Genomic DNA, 20,846 nt, shown 5'->3' with positions numbered 1-20,846 from the left:
ACTTGAAAGAAATAAATCGATAATGCTTGAAAGAGAAAACAGGTATGCTCAACTTCAGGACTAATAACATACCAACAGAATCATCCAAAATTTTGATTTTAGATTTGCCAAGTGCTTGAAACATGCTTCTTTAAGGCTATAAAATAATAATAAAAGCACCAATTCCTTAGTAGATAACTAAGTGTTATCAAACTTGTCCCACCGAGAGTGCAAAAAGTTGTTATCACATGAAATTTCACCCTACTAGACTAGGTCCAATATTCCAAATGACACATGGAAAAACCTCAAGGTGTGGGACCTTTGCAAGTGAGGTTGGATTTTGAAAAGGGTCAACCTCATTTCTAGCCTAAATGCATCAATGTTAGTCTAACCCAACATTGCATAAACCTATTCTATCATATTCTACTAATTTCAAGTAAAAAGGGGAAGAAGGAATGCATACAAGGGAAAGGGATGGTGATGCAACTCCTAGGACTTGAGGTGGTAGTGATTGGATGAGTTGTCAGACGTCAATGATGCTCATGTTCTTTATTGTTACATTATCAAGCTCATACCCATGAACATAAGGCTCATGAGTAGCCGCTAAATCAAGTTTAAATATTGGTCATTGATCAAGATTTGGCATGACCAAATCAATGATGGTACATGGCTTGAATAGATTTAAATAATTCAAACTAGGAAGTATATCACTTTAGGAGCTATCACCCAATAAAAAAATGTCATGCAGACGTCAAATCTATGTGTTATTTCTTTGCACCCACAAAGCGAATAATCTATTCTGAGTGGGTTGTACACGTGTCATAAGAACATGGTAGCATGAGCCTTGTTGGCCCACTCTCTAACTCCCATTGTGGCACATGAAGTTGACAAGTGGCATAAGAGTGCAATAGCAACATCGCAACCTAGGTCAAGAGCCTATGATAGTACATAAATTTTCTATATGGTGGATCTTGACAAGAACAACACCATCATGCACTAAATAGATGATCTTGATGAAAACATGGCCCATTGACAAATATGACACAAAATTGCATAGCATGGAAATACAAATTTGTATCCTATAAAAAAAAAGTACCCATGCTAAACTGACAATTTGTGCTACATCACCATTCACCCAAAGAGCACATCGGTTTGGCTAGGATTGGGTAAGACTTAAGAATCCTACACTATGCCAATAGAGCGTATTGAAAATAGAAACATGAAACATATTGCAACAACTCAAAATAGGGTAGGGACCACAATATGGGTGCTTGACATAAGGACTTGGGTATATAAAACATTAATCAGTGCGACCAAAATTAAAAATCCATCAGGACATCAAGGTTGATAATGAATAATAGGAAAGGGCTTAATATAGGACTTAGGTTATTGGGAACAAGCATCGACAAGTCAATGACTAGTTAGAACATAAACCAAAAAAGGCCAAGGGTTTAGGGTTTTAGTTTGGTTAAGGGAATAAACCCTTTTTGATATGCATGTATAAACAATAACTTCCAGGAATTGACTAGGAATCATAAAATGCCAATAGTACCATTGAAGTCTACATAAAATGACTCTTTCTCACTTAACTCTATCGGTGTGGGCTTACCAACCATATCCATACACTCCTTATGTACAGTGAGTGAATCCAACCGAGGACTCACCAAGCCTCTAAGACTTTTGGATATTCTTATGATTTTGTCTTTTTCTTTCTCAAGAACATAAATTTGGGCTTCCAAAACCAAAATTTGACCATCAATGGATGTAGTCAATGAATTCAATCCATCAAAATAATTGGCTATACTTGCAATTTTCTCCTAAAATTCCTTAATCTTCTTATCCAAATTAACTGTAAGTACATCTGTGTTACAACATACCCTGTAAATATTTGTACATTGCTTTAAATAATTGTCTATTAATTTTAACTTTTCATCAATCTTCTTCCTCATGAACTCAATTACTTGATCAAATGTAGCTCTTTTTGCCTATGTGAAACTCTCCAGTGCTTGTCGGTTTGAAATTTGCTGTAAGGATTGAAAATCATTTGAAATGTACTCTGTAATTATCTTAAGCTTGTTGGATGGGCTCACTTCTCTGTCTAACTTGCACTCTGGGACTAGTCTATGCAAAACAATGATAGACTGATCAATAATCCCTTTATCCATAGATCCCTCCTTCATTAATTTGTGAGCAGCCATCATCATGAGTTTAGTAGGACTCATCTCGGTTATGTTTTTCTTTTCAACTTGCGAGGTGTCAATTGACAACAATGATGGACCTACTACTAGTTCCCTGCAGGATTCCCCTTTCTTCTCCTCTAATGTTTTATCCTTTATAGATTCCTCACTTGCACCGATGGCTTCACTACTTGGTGTTGTCTCTGTAACTATTGGTTCATCTATAGGAACTATAACCTCATCCTGTACATTTGTATCTATCGGGGGCTTAATTTCCACTATCTTAACGTTTTTCAAAATCGAGGGTGAAGTTCCCATAATATCCTTTCCTTTTCCTTCAACCAAGATGTCTTCAGTATATTTCTTAGATTTTGGCGAAGTATAAAAGCCACGGTTCTCTTCAAAGAACTTAACCCATGCCTTTTTGGTCTCCTTGATTATCTTATTTACTCTTCCTAACATAAGACTATCTATTCTATGTTTTTTGTTAAATATTTTCCTATTTGTCACCTCAAGTTTCCTATCCATTTATTCTGGAGCAATAGAAACACAAATAGATAAAAACTCTTGTATCTTAATATGTTTGTCCTCTTGCATTGCTGATAGTCTCCTAGCATCTAACATATCATACAATTCTGTCGGTATTCGGTCTTCCATTTCTATCAAGATTTTCTTATAAATATCCAAATATAACGATATTACTTCCTCTATTTCTCTTTGTTCATCATCCTCTAAATGTTCATAATAAAATTGTACATTCTTTAACATACCATCCTTAGTAATCTCATTAACTAACTCTGCATAAGTTTTTGGTGGAATGATAGTTAAATTATTAGATTCAATTGCCAGATCAATGTCTCCCTTCTTCTTCCTTCTTCCAGTACCGGATGGAGCTAAAGGTGTTACTTTTGGTGCTTTCTTATGTGCCAGTAACTTGAATGTAACTTTCCTAAACAGTTGCTTTTTAGCCTCTACCTTGGTTTCCTCTGTTTTCTTCCGTATAACCCTTTTGAAAGCCAGAGGTGTGTCATGCTCAAATGTAGACTTCATTGTAATAGAATCAATGAATAGTTCTGGTTCTTTTCTCTTTTGCCTTTCTCCGGGACAGCATCAATCAATGCTTTGATGTCCTGTGAGACCTTTTCCATAAACTTTCTTATCTTTCCTTCCTGCTTCTCTCTCTTCTTCTGGTTGAACTATGTTTCAACCTCTTGTGTCTTTTGCTTTGTAGTACCACAAGGCTTTTCAGCTTCATCAACGAGTGCATCAATCAACATTTTTGCATGAGCATCTAAAATCTATGTACCCACTTCATAGCCCATTTCCTCAATCCAAATCTTCCGATGTTTTACCTCTTCCATGAGTGTTTCATATTTCTTCACCATGAAGTATATTTCAGTTGAGTATTTCTCAAAAATATGCTTAGGAACCCTTTCTCTAGATTTCATCGCCTTTTGAAATGCCTTAAAATATCCCCATACTTTGTCATCTTTTTTACTACCCAATGTAACAATTGACTATTTTAGTTGCCTCCCTACCGGGATATCAAATGCCCATTGTCTCTTCCCAAAACCAGGAGTCTCATTCATGAAAAATAGCATTAAGCAGACAATCAGGTTACCATACCGGAAAGTCCCTTTCTTTTCTCCTTTAATCTTTCCTAGGTTTATCAACAGTTCACCCAACATCCAACACCATAGATCCAACTTCTCATTCTCTCTCATCATCTTATAAGCTGCAAAAATGCAGGAGCTAGAAACAGAATTTTGTTGGTTTGATTGTGTTACCTTATAACCGATGACTATGCTACCAAATCTAATGTCTATGTCGGTGATAGTTCTTATTCTCATAGATCGCCTATCTGATGTTGCGCCAGTAATCTTGTTGACATAATCATTAGAAACCTTCTTATCTGGACGTTGCCCAACCTGTGGTAAACCAGTGATTGCCCTGATGGCCTCCTTTGTAATCTTATAAGGTCTATCTGACTAGATAAACTCTCCATGTACTCTGCTCAAAACATACCTAATGATTTCATCTTTAAATTCTGGAATGTCCAGAATGTTGGTAAACCCTAGATCATCAATGTGCTTGTATTCAAGTTTAACCTTTCCATAATATCCCATAACCTCACTCATGTACATTCCCTTGATATCAGATGTTCCCAAATCCTCAATGTGACAGTGTATGTACGCCTAACATCTTTGACATACACAACTCCATCCGGAACACAGGAAAAAGATCCAACCAAATCTTCTAGGGTAACCACATGCGGATACCACTTGAAAATTGGCTTGGGACGGTCCTTGACCTCAACTATAGTCAATTTTGCAACAAAGATAGGTACAGATGATGATCTCATCTTCCATGATTAAATAAAAATACTTGTGAATCGCTTCTGGGGAGAAACTCTAAAGACTTCTTCCAAACGCCAGTGAAATCGCTCAAGAAGATATCTGATTGCACTAAATCACCCTTAATCACTCGTAATCACTCTTAATCCCACTGAATTGCTTTGAATGCAAGGTTATCAAGAATGAAGTAGATTCAACCTTATATCCTCCAAGAAAAACCCTAATCTTTCATTGACGTCAATGACTTCCGGTGAAAGATATCGGATCTCGAACAAAATATATCCATGCCAGATAAGCATCTCCAATGTCTGGAACATCTTCCAGAACCTCTTCCCAGGGCATATGTAGCATCTTCATGAATTTTTCCTACCCCTAAGGCATCTGCCTTAGTTACCGGATGAGCTACCTGCCGATGCAGGAGCAACCTCCTCTGTCGGATAAGTAACCAGTGCATTCCCATATGTAGATTGATCTTCAGTCTTCCTGGCCCATCTCTAGGTATGATCTTTCCGGATTTCATTAACCTTTTATTTCCCTTTCTCATTTGATCCTCTATTACCAACCAGTGGATTTATGCTTCTACAGAATTTAGCAATATGTCCAACCTCATTACATGCATAACATGTAATATTGTTCTTTTGAATTTCTTTGCTAAAACTAGTATAATTGCTTGACTTGCACTGATTAGCCATATGTCCAAATTTTCCACATGCATAACATTTTACATTCATTCTGCAATCTTCTATCTTATGACCATAATTGTTGCATTTAGAACATTGATCGGGAGTAGAATCAGGGTTCTGATTTGCTCTATTTCTACATTGCCTAGCCATGTGACCAAATTTATTGCAAACAAAACATCTACCATTAAATTTATAAGCATTGAATTGCCTTACTAGTTCCTTATGGTTTTGATCTCATTAGCAGTACCGGAACTTTGTCCTTGCTCAAATCCAAGTCCACTAGAATCTCCATTCTGCCTTTATCTCTTCAATAACTCATTTAGTTGTGCTGAACTAATCTTGAATTTTTCTTTATACTCACTTGCAATAGTTAGATCATCTCTCATAATTATCATTTGTCTCTCAAGCTCTTGTTCATTACTCTGGGATTGTAGTAAATCAGTTCTCAGCATATCATTCTCATGAACCAACCTACCACATTCTTCAAATTTATTCTTCAGAGATAAAGCAAGATTTTCTTCCTTTTTTCTTTTGGTCCTCAATCTCTTTAGACATTCTCATAGTTATAGCTTGCATTTCATTTTTCATAGCCATGTTCTCCTAACTCAGCTTCTGACATTGTTCCTTAAGTGCATCTTTCTCTTCATCATCCTGATTTTGCAAGAGTTCCTTCCTCCTAGCTTGAACAAATGACAGCCTCTCTTGTGGGACAAGAATGAATTCCTAAGAAGAATTCAATTCATTTTGTAACTTCAAGTTCTTTAACCTTTCAGCATCATAATCTTCAAGTGTCATCTCAAGTTGATTTTCCAAACCCATATTCATGGATTCTAGATTCAAGATCCTCCTCAAGTTGTTAAACTTCCTCTGAGGCACAAGGCTCTGATACTAATTGTTGGAATCCAAGAACACTGAGAGGGGGAGGTGAATCAGTGTTCTACCAGTATGATCAATTTTAACCTTATTAAAACATGCATACACCAACTGGTATACTGGTACATAAAGAATTGAAAGAAGTAAAGCAACCAATAAGCGAGTCACATAAATGAATACCATAACACAGAGAATTATATGTGGAAAACCTCAAACTATAAAAACTACGGTGGGATTTGTGACCCACAATATCAATCCATTGGCCATATGAAGAGATATTACAAAATATAGGGGCCTACACTTGCAGGAAGGCTTACAACCTAGAGCACACTGCTCAATCACAAAAGGAGCCTCACTGACTACATATAAATCTAGACTACAATCCGGAGAGATGAATGAACTGCTAAGATAGCATCTTCTATGCCAGAATACAGTTTTGGTTAAGCTTTTTTTGTTCCGGTCTGAAACCCTAAACCCTTTACCAGAATAACCCTTATATAAGTCTCCTCACATACATAATCTCTCCGATATATTTCACATCTCCTTCATAATACATATTCACATCTTCTTCTATATTTTTTTAAAATGATCTAACCATCTAACCTATATACCCTATACAATTTATCATGCCTTATATCAGCTTACAAAGATAATTACAATATCAATATACATGTCGGCTAGATAACATAAATACATGAATATCAAAAACAATTGTCGATGTTGGATTTAAGAGATGTCAGCCTCCAATACCGATAACCTTATTCTAAACCATGTCAGCCTGCATTGTCGGTAACCAAATAATTCCTTTCATCATGTCGGTGTCGGTGTCGGTGCCAGTGTAGTGTTTGTGAAGTGCTTGTTGGTACACAATTGAACCAAAACATGAAGCCAGAATAGGATACAATGTTGCCATCAATGACAACATAGTGAAACCAACCAATTGAGTGTCAATTGCCAACATATCTTTGCAAAAGAAATATAAATGCATGCAATTATACCTCAAATAAAATATATTTTCAAGACCCAAAAGTGTTGTTGGACTAAGAAAATATTCAAACCAGATTATAACACATTGCGGTAGGGTCCAATCCTACAAGAATAAGTTAGAAAGCAAACCAAAGAGACCATAAGATAGTTGTAAACACAAGGTGATTTAAGAAACCTTCAAAACTCTAGGTTAGAGAAAGATTAGAAAGCCCAAACAAAACCTAATATTTGTAACAAACAAGTTAGCACTCCTTCAAAACATTTTTTAGGCGGATTTACTTCTGATCAAAAACCTCAAAAGGCCACAAGATAGTAAAATTTAAAAACAATATTAACCATCGCAATCAATCTCCATTAGTAAATCAAATAACACTTCTCAACCCTCCCAACATTATGTGAAACAAAGGGATGGATACTAACAAACTATTTCCATCTTAATTCAAAATAAATCGAAGTGCACGATGCAATACTTTTTTATTTATGTGATACAATTGAGATTTTATAACAAACCTTATGAAATTAAAGGTAAAAAAATTATAAATGAGTAACAAGTTCAAACGTAAACAATTTATTGAGTTATAGAGGTCAACTCCTTTTAGAGTTTTTAAATGTAATAAGCTTCCTTTTCTTTGTGAATCCCATTATAAAATCAACCTAGTTTTATATATGCTCTACCAATACAATCTGATTCTAGGGGAAGCTAAAGGAAAATAAAACTACAATACATGCCACAATAAATCACTATTTCTGCATATAAATGTAAATAGAGCTATGGTGCGGGAGCATCTACTCATCTGGCTACCTCATGAATGAAGGATTTTGCATTTGTTTTTGTTTGTAATTTTTTGTCAAGGTTATGTAAGGTCCTAAGGACCATTTTAAGTCAATTCAAATCATTTTATAAGGTTATTAAAGCCATTAAGCTCATAGTGACCTATAAGGTCCTAAAAAGGTCAAAGATGGTCAAAGCATGTGAAAATGCCCAATATACTTTGAGATTATGTAATGAGGTCATATAAGTTGTATAGAGGATAAATCAATGATTTGGAGTCAATAGGACAAGCTTTGGGATCATGTTGTCAAGTTTGTCAAAAAATTACAATGTTGTCATCAAGCAAAAATTGTAAAATTTGCAAAAACATGTAAACCCAATGGTCATAACATTCAATAAATGCAGTTAGAGTTGGTTTGAGGGTTGGTTCTGGTGTATTTAGTATATATATGCGTAAGGAGATTGAATGAAGGGAGTTGAGGCGGGTTATATGAAGGTTTGGTAAGAAAATCAATGAAAATCAGTTATTTCCTATATATTTTTATCTCTGTGACTATAACATTCAAAAAAATTGGCATTGTACGGCCCCCAACTGGTCTATGAATGATTTTGGATTTTAGTAAATATGCTTATCTTTCATTTGAATCAATTTTCATTAAATTTCATAATGTAATTTGAAACTTATGTTGATTTCTTCACAAATAGTTAAAAACCCTCAATGAGGGTAACTAGTGAGCAATTTATTTGTGTCTCTCCTAACGTACTTGGTAGAAAAGGCTAAAACCTTGTATAGTGGTTTATTTTAATGTCTTTATTATTCCAAAGGTGTAAATTATTTGAACAAGTTTTTGTAATGAATCAAAGAAGCCCTAGGTCTGTATTTTATGTTGATGACTGTGAACGACAAGGATGCTGGAAGTTTCTATGTATTTTGGCTATTGAATCATGGTCCAATAAGAGTGGGGTTGATTGGGAATGTTGTTAAGAACATCTTAGAACCTTTTTCACTACTTGTTTGGTTAAAACAATGAAGCCTTGAGTCTATTTATTGTTGGTATTATGGATGACTCTGTCATGTGTTGCATTGGTTTTGTCATCGATGTCAACACTTATCTTTCTGGAGGTCTAAATTATTCATTTGGTACTCTGGTTATATTGGTTTATTGATGAACCGGCACATTGTGGTCCCGGTATGGATATTGGCTTATGCACAGTTATCGGTATATGTTTCACTGGCAGCTCAAGAAGTTGGTGATGACTTATTATCATTTGGAGATCATTTGGTTATGTCGAAGACATGGATTGGATGTTTGCATTTGGCATTTTGCACATTGGACTGATCAGGTTCACATATTTGCCTTAACCGATAGATAGGTCCAAGTTATGAACCAGCATAGGAAAACATGTTCCAGATCAGCACGGCATCATTTGGAAATGATTTATTGATTGGATAATGTGTAAATGTATTGAGGTTGACATATTTTATTGCACCAAGACTTATTTTGTAATTGATTTAAATGTAATATCTTTTGGGATCCAACCTAATGATTAAGTCTTAGGTTTTGTATAAATAATTGTAAGATCTTATTTGGAAGAAGTGTGTGAGTGTGTGTGAATATTGAAGATCATTGTGAAGAGCGAAAACAAGCAGATCCTTGTGCGAATCACATGGATATCATCTAAAGGTTGAAGGGAGGTTGTTAAAGGTTATGAAGGTGTTTGGTCCTCATGCACAGAGCTTAAACCAGTACATTGATTATTGGATTTAACCATCCAATTGTGTAGTCAGTGTGACTCCTAATTTTGTGATTGGGCAGTGAGCTCTAAGCGGTTGGCCTTTCTGCATGTGCAGACGGCATTATTGTATTCACTTACTATCTACAATAGTATCATTTGATTGTGGGTAAGGTTTCACATCGTGGTTTTTCCCCTTACATGGTTTCCACGTCAAAATCTTTGTGTCATGTGTTGTGGATGTTGTTTCTCTTTCTGTTTCATGCATTAAGTTGTACCGGTAATACTATAGCTGTTAATTTGTTTTACCGACACTGGGTTTTAAGTTGGAATAATTTGTTTTGGGTTGCAATTTATTAACAACTAATTCACCAACCCCCCCCCCCTCTGGTTCCTAACAATTGGTATCAGAGCCTAGTCCTCTTTTTAAGGAAGCCTAACAGCTTGAGGAGATCCTATGGCAGCAAATATATTCAGGAAGGACAGTCCCAAACTTGATGGAACTAACTATGGTATATGGAATATCAAAATTGAGACACATCTGAATTGCATTGGAAGAGATATATGGGATGTTACAAAGAATGGATATGTTGCTCCTAATCTGAATAACCTTAATCCACCAACCTTAGCTAAAGACTTGGAGAATGATTGCAAAGCAAGAGAATCACTTATGAGTGCATTATCAGATCAGCAAATCATGGGATTATCAGACAGATCTGCAGCAAAATCTATTTGGTATAAACTGGAAACATTGAATGAAGGAGATTCCATTGTTAAAATTGCAAAACTGGAATGTTACCGAGTCAGGTATAAAAATTTTAAAATGGAAGAGGATGAAAGAATTTTTGCATTTATGGAAAGAGTTAATGAAATTATTTTAGGAATACAATGTTGTAGAGGATCTTTAAGTGAAGATGAAATTATTTCTAAAGTTTTAAGTGCTTTACCACAAGCTTACAAAATGAAAGTAATAGCTATTAATGAGTTGAGAACAATGCCTAATACATCAGTATCTAGAGATACTTTGGTTGGAAAACTTTCAGCATTTGAGCTTGAAGAATTTGGTCATGTTGCTACAGTCAAGATTGATATAGCCTTCAAAGCATTAGCATCATCATCATCATCTGACAAATCTGATTGGAAAGCACTTTATGCAAAATAACTTGAAGATATCAGAAGAAAAAATGAAGAACTTGGAGAAATTGAAGCACTATTTGCAAGGAAGATGCCTAAAGGTCCAGCATGAAGTAAGTATGAAGGTAAAGCACCTTTAAAATGTTTTAATTGCAATAAAGTTGGTCATATGGCGTCTAGGTATCCTGATAGACATTCAAGACTAAGAGATGAGGCAAAGAGAACATATAAGCCTAACCCTCAATATCAGAGATACAAATTTAAGAAAAATAGAAATAAGTCATGTTACTATGAAGATGAAGGTGTTACAGATGATTTTGATGAAGATCCAACAGATAGTGGATGGTCATTTGTTGCAATAAAACAAGATCAACCGGCACCTATTGTCAAACCAGTAGAGCGGGCATTAGCAGCAAAAATTGAAGAAAAAGATGAATGGATCATTGATAGTGGATGCTTGCATCATATGACTGGTGATAAAAGCAAATTCTTATCATTACAAGAATATCATGGAGGTCTAGTAAGATTTGGAGATGACAAAGCTTGTTTAATCAAAGGAAGAGGCACTATATCTTTGGATGGTAAGCACAATACTGACAATGTTTATTATGTTGAAGGTTTAAAGCATAATCTTTTGAGTGTTGGTCAGTTAGTGGGAAAAGGATTTCAATTACAATTCAAGAATGGAAAATGCAAAATCATAAACCGAACTAGATTGGAGAATGCAACCGGGAATCGGACTAAAGGTAATATCTTTCATTTGAATACCAGCAATAAGACATGTTTGATTGCTCAGATTAATGAAAGTTGGTTATGGCATAAAAGAATTTGTCATGTGAATTTTGATTGCATTGTAAAGATCACCTCAACCAAGGCAGTAAGGGATTTACCTAAGATTGTGAAACCTCATAATTAATCCGATATGTAAGGAATGTCAAATGGGAAAGCAAGTTAGAACAACATTTAAGAGCATTTCTGAGAAATCCAATAATATTCTTGATTTAATTCACACTGATTTATGTGGTCTGGCAAGAACAAGGAGTCCTCAAGGTGATAGATACTTTATGCTAATAATTGATGATTATTCTAGAATGTGTTGGGTTACTTTTCTCAGGGAGAAATCAAAAGATTTTAGGAGATTCAAGATATACAAGGAAATGGTAGAGAATGAAACCGGCAAGAAAATCAAATGTTTGAGATCTAATCAAGGAGGAGAATTCACATCTAGGAAATTCAATGCATTTTGTGAAGAGAATGGAATCAAAAGACAACTATTAGCACCTTGGACACCCCAGCAAGATGGAGTTGTGGAAAGAAGAACAGAACTATACTGGATGCAACAAGAACCATGATGGTGGAAGCAAATCTACCTCATATGTACTGGAGAGAAGGAGTAAATACAATAGTCTATACTTTCAATAGAGTTCACATCAAAGGTGAAACCGCATAATAGAATGAAGAACTAGTCACACCGGCATCATCAGAAAACTCAACTATGACTGAAAAATAGCAGCCTGTGAATGGAAATTAGAATAAACCCAGGTGTGTAAGATTGAATCATTCAGAAAATTAGATAATTGGAAATAAAAAATCAAGGTGTTATGACAAGAGGAAGATTGGCAAATGAAGAGGTATGTTTAATTTCTCAAGCTGAACCAGCATCAGTTGTTGAAGCATGTAAAGATAAACATTGGATAAAAGCAATGGAAGATGAATTAGAACAGATTGAAAAGAATAATACTTGGACATTAGTTCCCTGGCCTAAAGACAAAAATATAATTGGAACTAAATGGGCATTTAAAAATAAAATTAATGAAGACGGTGAAGTAATCAGAAACAAAGAAAGATTAGTTTGTAAAGGTTATTCTCAGAAAGAAGGAATTGATTATAATGAAACCTTTGCACCGGTAGCCAGAATTGAAGCAGTAAGACTATTTCTTGCATTTGCAGCTCACAAGAACTATAAGATTTATCAGATGGATGTATAATGTGCATTTTTGAATGGAGATCTTGAAGAAGTTTACATTGAGAAGCCTCATGTATTTTCATTAACAGATGATATGGATATGGTTTGCAGATTATGTAAAGCTTTATATGGATTGAAGCAAGCTCCCAAAGCTTGGTATGCCAGACTGGATAAATATCTTTTAAAGCTTGGATACACAAAAGGTAATGTTGACAGTAATTTGTATTACAAAATTACCAATGATGATATTTTGGTTATTGAAGTATTTGTGGATGATATCATTTTTAGAGGAGAAGAAGAGTCATGCAAAGACTTTGCTAATAAGATGCAGGAAGAATTTGAAATGTCTATGATTGGAGAGATAAAAAAAATTCTAGGTTTGCAGATTTCTCAAACAAATAAAGGTATTTTCATTTGTCAAATAAAATACTTGAAGGAACTCTTGAAGAAATTTGGAATGGAAAACTCCAAACCGGTAAGCACTCCTATGACTACAATAGATAAATTGACATCAAAGGATGATTCAACTCCTATAAATCCGACAAGGTACAAATCTATGATTGGAGGGTTACTGTATTTGACACAAACCAGACCTGATTTAATGAAAGTTGTATGTATTGTTTCAATATTTCAAAGCAATCCTAAAGAAAATCATGAAACTGCAGTAAAAAGGATTTTCCAGTACCTGCAACGAACATCAAATCTTGGTTTATGGTATCCTGAGAATGACAATTTTGAGTTATGTGCATATACAGATGCAAATTGGGAAGGAGATGTGGATGACAGAAAAAGTAACACTAGCGGCGCATTCTTTCTTGGCAGAAGATTAATTTCATGGATTAGCAAGAAGCAGACCTGCACATCATTATCTACAGCAGAAACAGAATATGTTGTAGAAACAACTAATTGCACTTAGGTATTATGGATCAAGAAAATGTTGAAGGATATCAAGGTAAAATGCAATGAACTGGTAGTTATTTACTGTGATAACTCAGCAGCAATAGATATATCAAAGAGTTCGGTATTTCACTCTAAAACAAAGCATGTTTCTATTGAGTATAATTTTCTGAAAGAAAACATTGAAGCAAATGAAGTGAGATTGGTTTATGTGAACACTAAAGAGAAAATTGCAAATATTTTTACAAAGCCTTTGCCTAAGGAAACATTTGAATATCTTAGAGAGAAGCTTGGGGTAATCACCCCACTGGCAAAGACTTAAATGATGCAGATTAGCATCAAACCGATAGGGACTAACAGAAAAACCTTTTTCTGGCTTGATGAAGGAGAGCTACTGCTCAAGGGGAGTAGTTAGTTGTATGTTATGTTTTGGATTTTAACTGCTTTGGCATTTGATGTCAAAGGGGGAGAGATGTCTATGGAAAAACATTGTACTTTGAAGATGTATTTTGGTTTTTGTTATATTATTTTTGTTTTTGGTACAGAACTTTGTGTTGATCTATTTGGGGGAGATTGTTGGCATTCTGTTTTGGCACTTAGATGTTTTTCCATCTAGTGTTGCCATCAATTCCAAAGGGGGAGATTGTTGGTATTATGGATGACTTTATCATGTGTTGCATTGGTTTTGTCATTGATGTCAACACTTATCTTTCTAGAGGTCTACATTGTTGATTTGGCACTCTGGATATATTGGTTTATTGATGAACCGGCACATTGTGGTCCCGGTATGGATATTGGCTTATGCGTAGTTACCGGTATATGTTTCACCAGTAGCTCAGGAAGTTGGTGACGACTTGTTATCATCTGGAGATCATTTGGTTATGTCGAAGACATGGATTGGATGTTTGCATTTAGCATTTTGCATATTGGACTGATCGGGTTCATATATTTGCCTTAACTGGCAGATAGGTCCAGGTTATGAACCGGCATAGGAAAACATGTTCCAAATCAGCACGACACGATTTGGAAATGATTTATTGATTGGATAATGTGTAAATGTATTGAGGCCGACATATTATATTGCACCAAGACTTATTTTTTAATTGATTTAAATGTAATATCTTTTGGGAGCCGACCTAATGATTAGGTCTTAGTTTTTGTATAAATAATTATATGATCTTATTTGGAAGAAGTGTGTGAGTGTGTGTGAATATGGAAGATCATTGTGAAGAGTGAAACCAAGTAGATCCTTGTGCGAATCATGCAGATATCATCTGAAGGTTGAAGGAAGGTTGTTAAAGGTTATGAAGGTGTTTGGTCCTCATGCATAGAGCTTAAACCGGTACTGAATCCAGCATTGAAGATGCTAAATTGAAGCAATACATTCATTATTAAATTTAACTATCCAACTGTGTAGTCAGTGTGACTCCTAATTTTTTATAGTTCTGATACTTAATGTAAGTACAAATCCAATAGCCAACAAGATGAGAGGGGGGGGTTGAATCATACAAACTTAATCTTCCATAAAAACATCAAATTCAACCTCGGTAACATATACTTCAGTAATATAACCAAAACTGCTAAACATGCAAACTCAAAAGCATATAAACATCATAACACTCATAACACTAGATTTAACGTGGAAACCCAAATAGGGAAAAACCACTATGGGATTTCGGACCCACTAAGAAATATACTCTTCTAGAGTATGCTTGGTTAAAAGAAAATCTTGTTAAAGATTACAAACACATTGCTAGATGTGACACGGTTAAGGGATTTTTCTCAGATATGTTAGGATCTTCACCTTGTTAGAGGCGACCTTGTTAAAGGATTTCAAACACTCAATCAAAATGTCACCTTGCTAGAGGGTTTTACAAATAAGACTGTTAAGTCCACTCGGTTAAGAGATTTTCTGTCACTTTCACAAAATAATAGTAATAAAAATCTATCTGCAACTTCACATCTAAAATGCTGAAGCAGATTCTTATTTTCTCAATACAATCTAGACATAGAACTAATCTTGTCCATCTACTGGGCTCTATACTCTGTTATTCAAAATAGGTCTTCAAGCTTCTATGCTCGGCAATCACTATGTATCATCCCTATGCATACACTTGCCCACATACATTGTTTATCAATAGTTCCTTATTTATAAACAATTTGCCAACCGCTTAATCTCCTTGATCACATTTCCCATGATCAATCATAGCCATCAGATCTTCAAACTTTGACCAGGTTCAATGTATCCTTCGATCTGAAAATGTTTTACCCATCCTTGGATCTTGCATATATTTCTTGGAACTTGTGCTAGGGTATTGCGGTTCAATCTAAGTTGTAGATCTTCCTGTCGATTTTCCTTTGCCATAGATTCTTTACCAAACTTTAGTCACGGCATACCAATCATTTAATCAGTTCCAGCTCATCAGCTTCCTTCATTAAATAATGCATGTAATCATTTAATGTATTATGTTACAACTCGGTAAATACTAAACTTCACTTGGTAGACATTTTGTCTTCAGTAACCGATACCGATAACCTTAGGGTTTATCGACTAGGTTCCTTAGGGTTTACCGACTAGGTTCTTTGCTCGGTAACATAGTATAGTATTAACCTTACAATCAACAACATATGTATGATATCAAAACAATCTAAACATCATGATCTCATCATTGTCTAACTCAGTAATAGTTGCCCATTGAATAACTTATTTCTCCCCTTATTCATCACATTCTTTCTGTGTCTTTTACCGACATCTTTATACTCATCAAATCATACTTCTCAAGATATGGCAACATCATACTGAATTAGAAAATCAATTTCTTGACATCAATGACAAATAATAATATTAAGATAGTAAAACATCCTTAATTAGTTATATCCATAATCATCAACAACCTTCTCAATATCCTTATTGAAATACCAACAATCTCTCCTTGTCTGTTATAATGCCAACAATCTCCCCCTTTGGCATTGATGGCAAAACCAATTGATTTGACCTAATTGATTTGGATTCAGATTGTTGTGATTTTGAAATGCTGAAATTCTCTCTCTTGTCATCAGTCTTCTCCCCCATACATTAGTCTTCTCCTCTTTCCTCAGTCTTCTCTTGTCTTCTTCAGTCTTCTCCCCCTTTGAAAACAATGCCAAAAAGTAAATAACTAAAACATAATTTCTTCCTGTATGAAGTGAATTCCTATAGATATGTATCAACTTAGTCTTGGTCAAAGCATTTATGTCTCCAATTCCTGTTCCCTGTATTGTTTCTTGTACACCTTTAGAAAATCTCCTAAAGTGTGTAAATCAGCATCAACTCCTAAAAGATATTCTATAGAGTCATCGAATTGATGCTTTCACCGAACTCGATCAGTGAATAGAAGATAGGGGTAGCACCCCTAATTTACTTCTGAGATACTCAAAAGTGTCCCTTGGTAGTGGCTTGGTGAAGATATCTGCTATTTGTTCCTTTGTGCTAACATACTCCAACACCACTTTCTTCTCTTGAGCTTCTTCTCTAAGATAATGATATTTGATAGAGATGTGCTTTGTCCTAGAGTGCATAACAGGATTCTTTGAAATGTTAATGGCACTAGTATTGTCACAGAATATAGTTACTGGCTCGGTAACTTTCTCATTTATACCTTAAAATAGTTGTTTGATCCATGCTATGTTGGTGCAATTCAATGATGCAGCAACATATTTAGCTTCTGTTGTTGACTATGAAACACATCATTGTTTCTTGCTAAGCCAACTCACTAGTCTTTCTCCTAAAAAGAAAGCTCCTCCACTTGTGCTTTTTCTTTCATCAATGTTGCCTACCCAATCAGCATCAGTATAAACATTTAAATCAAAATCATTTCCTTTCTGATATACTAAGCCATAATCCTCAGTGCCTTTCAATTATCTAAAAATTCTTTTGATTGTTGACATGTGTGTTTCCTTAGGATCTGCAGAGAATCTTGCAACTATACCTACTGCATGTGTTATGTCTGGCCTGCTGTGAACAACATATTATAGCTTTCCAATCATGGATCAGTAAAGTGTCTCATCAACAGATGCAGATTCATCATTCTTTGATAGTTTACAGTTGGTAGTCATAGGAGTACTTACTGGTTTTGAATCCTCCATTCCAAATTTCTTCAAGATTTCCTTTATGTACTTGGATTGAGTAATGAAAAATTCATTTTTCATTTGCAGTATCTGTAAACCTATAAAATACTTTATCTCACTGATTAATGACATCTCAAATTCTTTGCTCATTTCATTTCCAAAGTTCTTGCATAAAGAGTCATTTCCACAAAATATAATATCATCAACAAATATGGCTGAGATCAGTATTCCATTTTCATCATTCTTCATGTACATACTGTTGTTCTCACTTGTCCTTATAAAAACAATCTTGATCTAATAAGAGTGCAATCTTTCATACCATGCTCTAGGTGCCTGTTTCAGACCATATACTCTTGTCTTCAACAAATCCTTCAGGTTGTTCAATAAAAACTTCTTCTAATATACCATTCAAAAATGCAGATTTGACATCCATTTGATATACCTTGAAATTTTTGTAAGCAGCATATGCCAACAATATTCTTACTCCTTCAAGTCTAGCCACAGGTGCAAAAGTTTCACCATAATCAATTCCCTCTTCTTGAGCATAACCTTTGCAAACTAGTCTTGCTTTATTTCGAATGACCTCACCTTTTTCATTCAGCTTGTTTCTAAAAATCCACTTTGTACCGATTACATTTTTGTCCTTCGGTCTTTGGATTCATGTCCATGTGTCATTCTTCTTGATTTGATCAATCTCTTCTATCATAGCATTTATCCAATCTTCACTATCAAATGCCTCTTTCACTATTCTCGATTCAAATTCAGATATCAGACATGTGTTTTGTCTCAATTTATTCCTTGTCATTATTGGATCATCCTTATCTCCTATAATTTGACTTGATGCATGATATCTTCTGACATACTTGCCTAATATAGGCTCGGTAGGCTCTGTATGATCTTCTTCATCACTCGATAACTAGATACTCTCTTCATTTCCTTCTGTAGTTTTCTCGGTAGGACTTGTCAGTTGAACATAGACAAATTCATCATAATCTTCTGGTTCTTTGGAGTTTCCTTCATCATTTCTATCTGTGAATTCATCAATTTTCACATTTGCACTTTCTACTGTTTTGTTAGATGATTTGATCAGACATTTAAATGCTTTGCTTCTAGAAGAATAACCTAGAAATGTTCCTTCTTCACTTTTATGATCAAACTTTCCATTTCTATCATCTTTGTGTACATAACATCTACTTCCAAAGATTTTGAAATAACTTACATTAGGTTTCTTATCATACCAGATTTCATATGGTGTCTTCAAAGTTCCTTTCTTCAATTGTACTCGGTTTAGGGTGTAAACTATTGTTCTTATTGCTTCTCTCCAAAATGTTTGTGGCACTTTCTTTTCAATCATCAGTGTTCTGGCACAATCCACAATAGATCTGTTTCTTCTCTCAACAATTCCATTTTGTTGTGGAGTTCTCAGTGTAGAGACTTATCTTTTAATACCATGATCATTGCAGAATAAGTTGAACTCATTAGATGTGAACTCTCCTCCTCTATCTGATCTAAGAGATTTCAGTTGTCTTCCTATTTCATTTTCAACTCTTGCCTTGTACCATTTAAACATTTGAAAATCTTCTGATTTTTCTTTTAAAAACATAACTGACATCATCCTTGAGTAATCATCCACAAATAATATGAAATATTTATCACCATAATAACTTTGAACTTTCATAGGACCACAAAGATCAGTGTGCACAAGATCTAAAATTCCCTTGGAAGTGTAAGACTTACTTGTAAAGCTTGATCTTGTCATTTTACCCATCTGGCATCCTCGGCACATAGCATTCTCAGGTTTTTCCAAACTTGATAGACCTCTTACTCGGTGCTTTTTACTTATTTTGATCAGATTATCAAAATTTACATGACAAAACCTTTTATGCCATAACCAGGTATCATCTGTCTTTGCATATAGACACTTGTTCCGAGTTGAGTCAAGATGAAATGTATTACCTTTTGTTTGTGTCTTGGTAGCAGCTAACTTTCCATTCTTGTCATGAACTTTGACAATTCCTTTCTGAAATTCTATTCAGTAACCTATGTTGTTTAGTTGTGCTACACTCAACAAATTGTATTTCAAACCTTTAATCCAATAAACATCATTGCATCTTGCATTGTCAAGAAGTGTTATAGATCCTTTACCTTTCATCGGACATGGTGCATCATTACCAAATCTTACATAGCCTCCATCATAAGCTTCTAACATAACAAACTTGTGTTTATCACCTATCATGTGATGTGAGCATCCACTATCTATGATCCAAGAATCATTAGTATTTATGTGAGATATTAGGGATTTTTCTTCATACCTTTCTTCATCTAATCCATCTTTGATAGCCACATAAACTACTTCCTATGTATCAGTTTCATCTGATTTATCATCAATGGATTCCTCATCAGCTATTAAGCATGTCTTTCTATCTCTTCTTCTGAAGTCTCGGTGTCCTCTATAATGATTATCTTTTTGTCTGTCATCTCGGTAATCTCTCTTTTTAGTAGATTCTTTGTCAGGACAGTTAGAAGCCATATGTCCTATCTTATCACAATTGAAAATTTTCAAAGGTAGTTTTCCTTTATACTTACCTTTGCCTCTCGGTAACCTTCTGGCTAATAGTGCTTCAAACTCTTCATGCTTTCTGATTTCCTCATACAATTTGTGTACTTCTTCCATGTTCTTACGAAATCTTTCACTTGCTCCACTGTGATCTCCTTCAGAGTACTTATACTTTCTTTCATTGTAATCATTAGATTCATCAAGATGAAAAGAACTAAATGCATATTCAACTTTATTTACCGAAGACCCACTGTTATCACAATTACTTAACTCAAATGCATGTAGCTTACCAATAGTAGCATCTAAAGAAACTCGCATATTGGGTACAGACCTTAATTCATTGATTGCAGAGACTCAAATTGCATAAGCTGGTACAAGGGTTCTTAACAACTTACTTGTTATATCCTTTTCTTCAATGCTTCCTCCAGCTCCTTTGATTTGATTGACAATCTCCTTTAGTCTTGTACTATACTAGGTTATGTTCTCACCTTCATTCATCCTCATAGATTCAATTTGTCCTCTTAGACTATCCACTTTTGCTCTTTGAACATGTTCATCTCCACCATACATAGTTATGAGCTTGTCCCACATTGCCTTTGCATCATTGCAGCCTTCTAGATCATTAA

This window comes from Cryptomeria japonica, chromosome 11 (genome assembly GCF_030272615.1).
Source record: "Cryptomeria japonica chromosome 11, Sugi_1.0, whole genome shotgun sequence".
Taxonomy (NCBI): Eukaryota; Viridiplantae; Streptophyta; class Pinopsida; order Cupressales; family Cupressaceae; genus Cryptomeria; species Cryptomeria japonica.
This window is presented reverse-complemented; position numbering follows the sequence as displayed.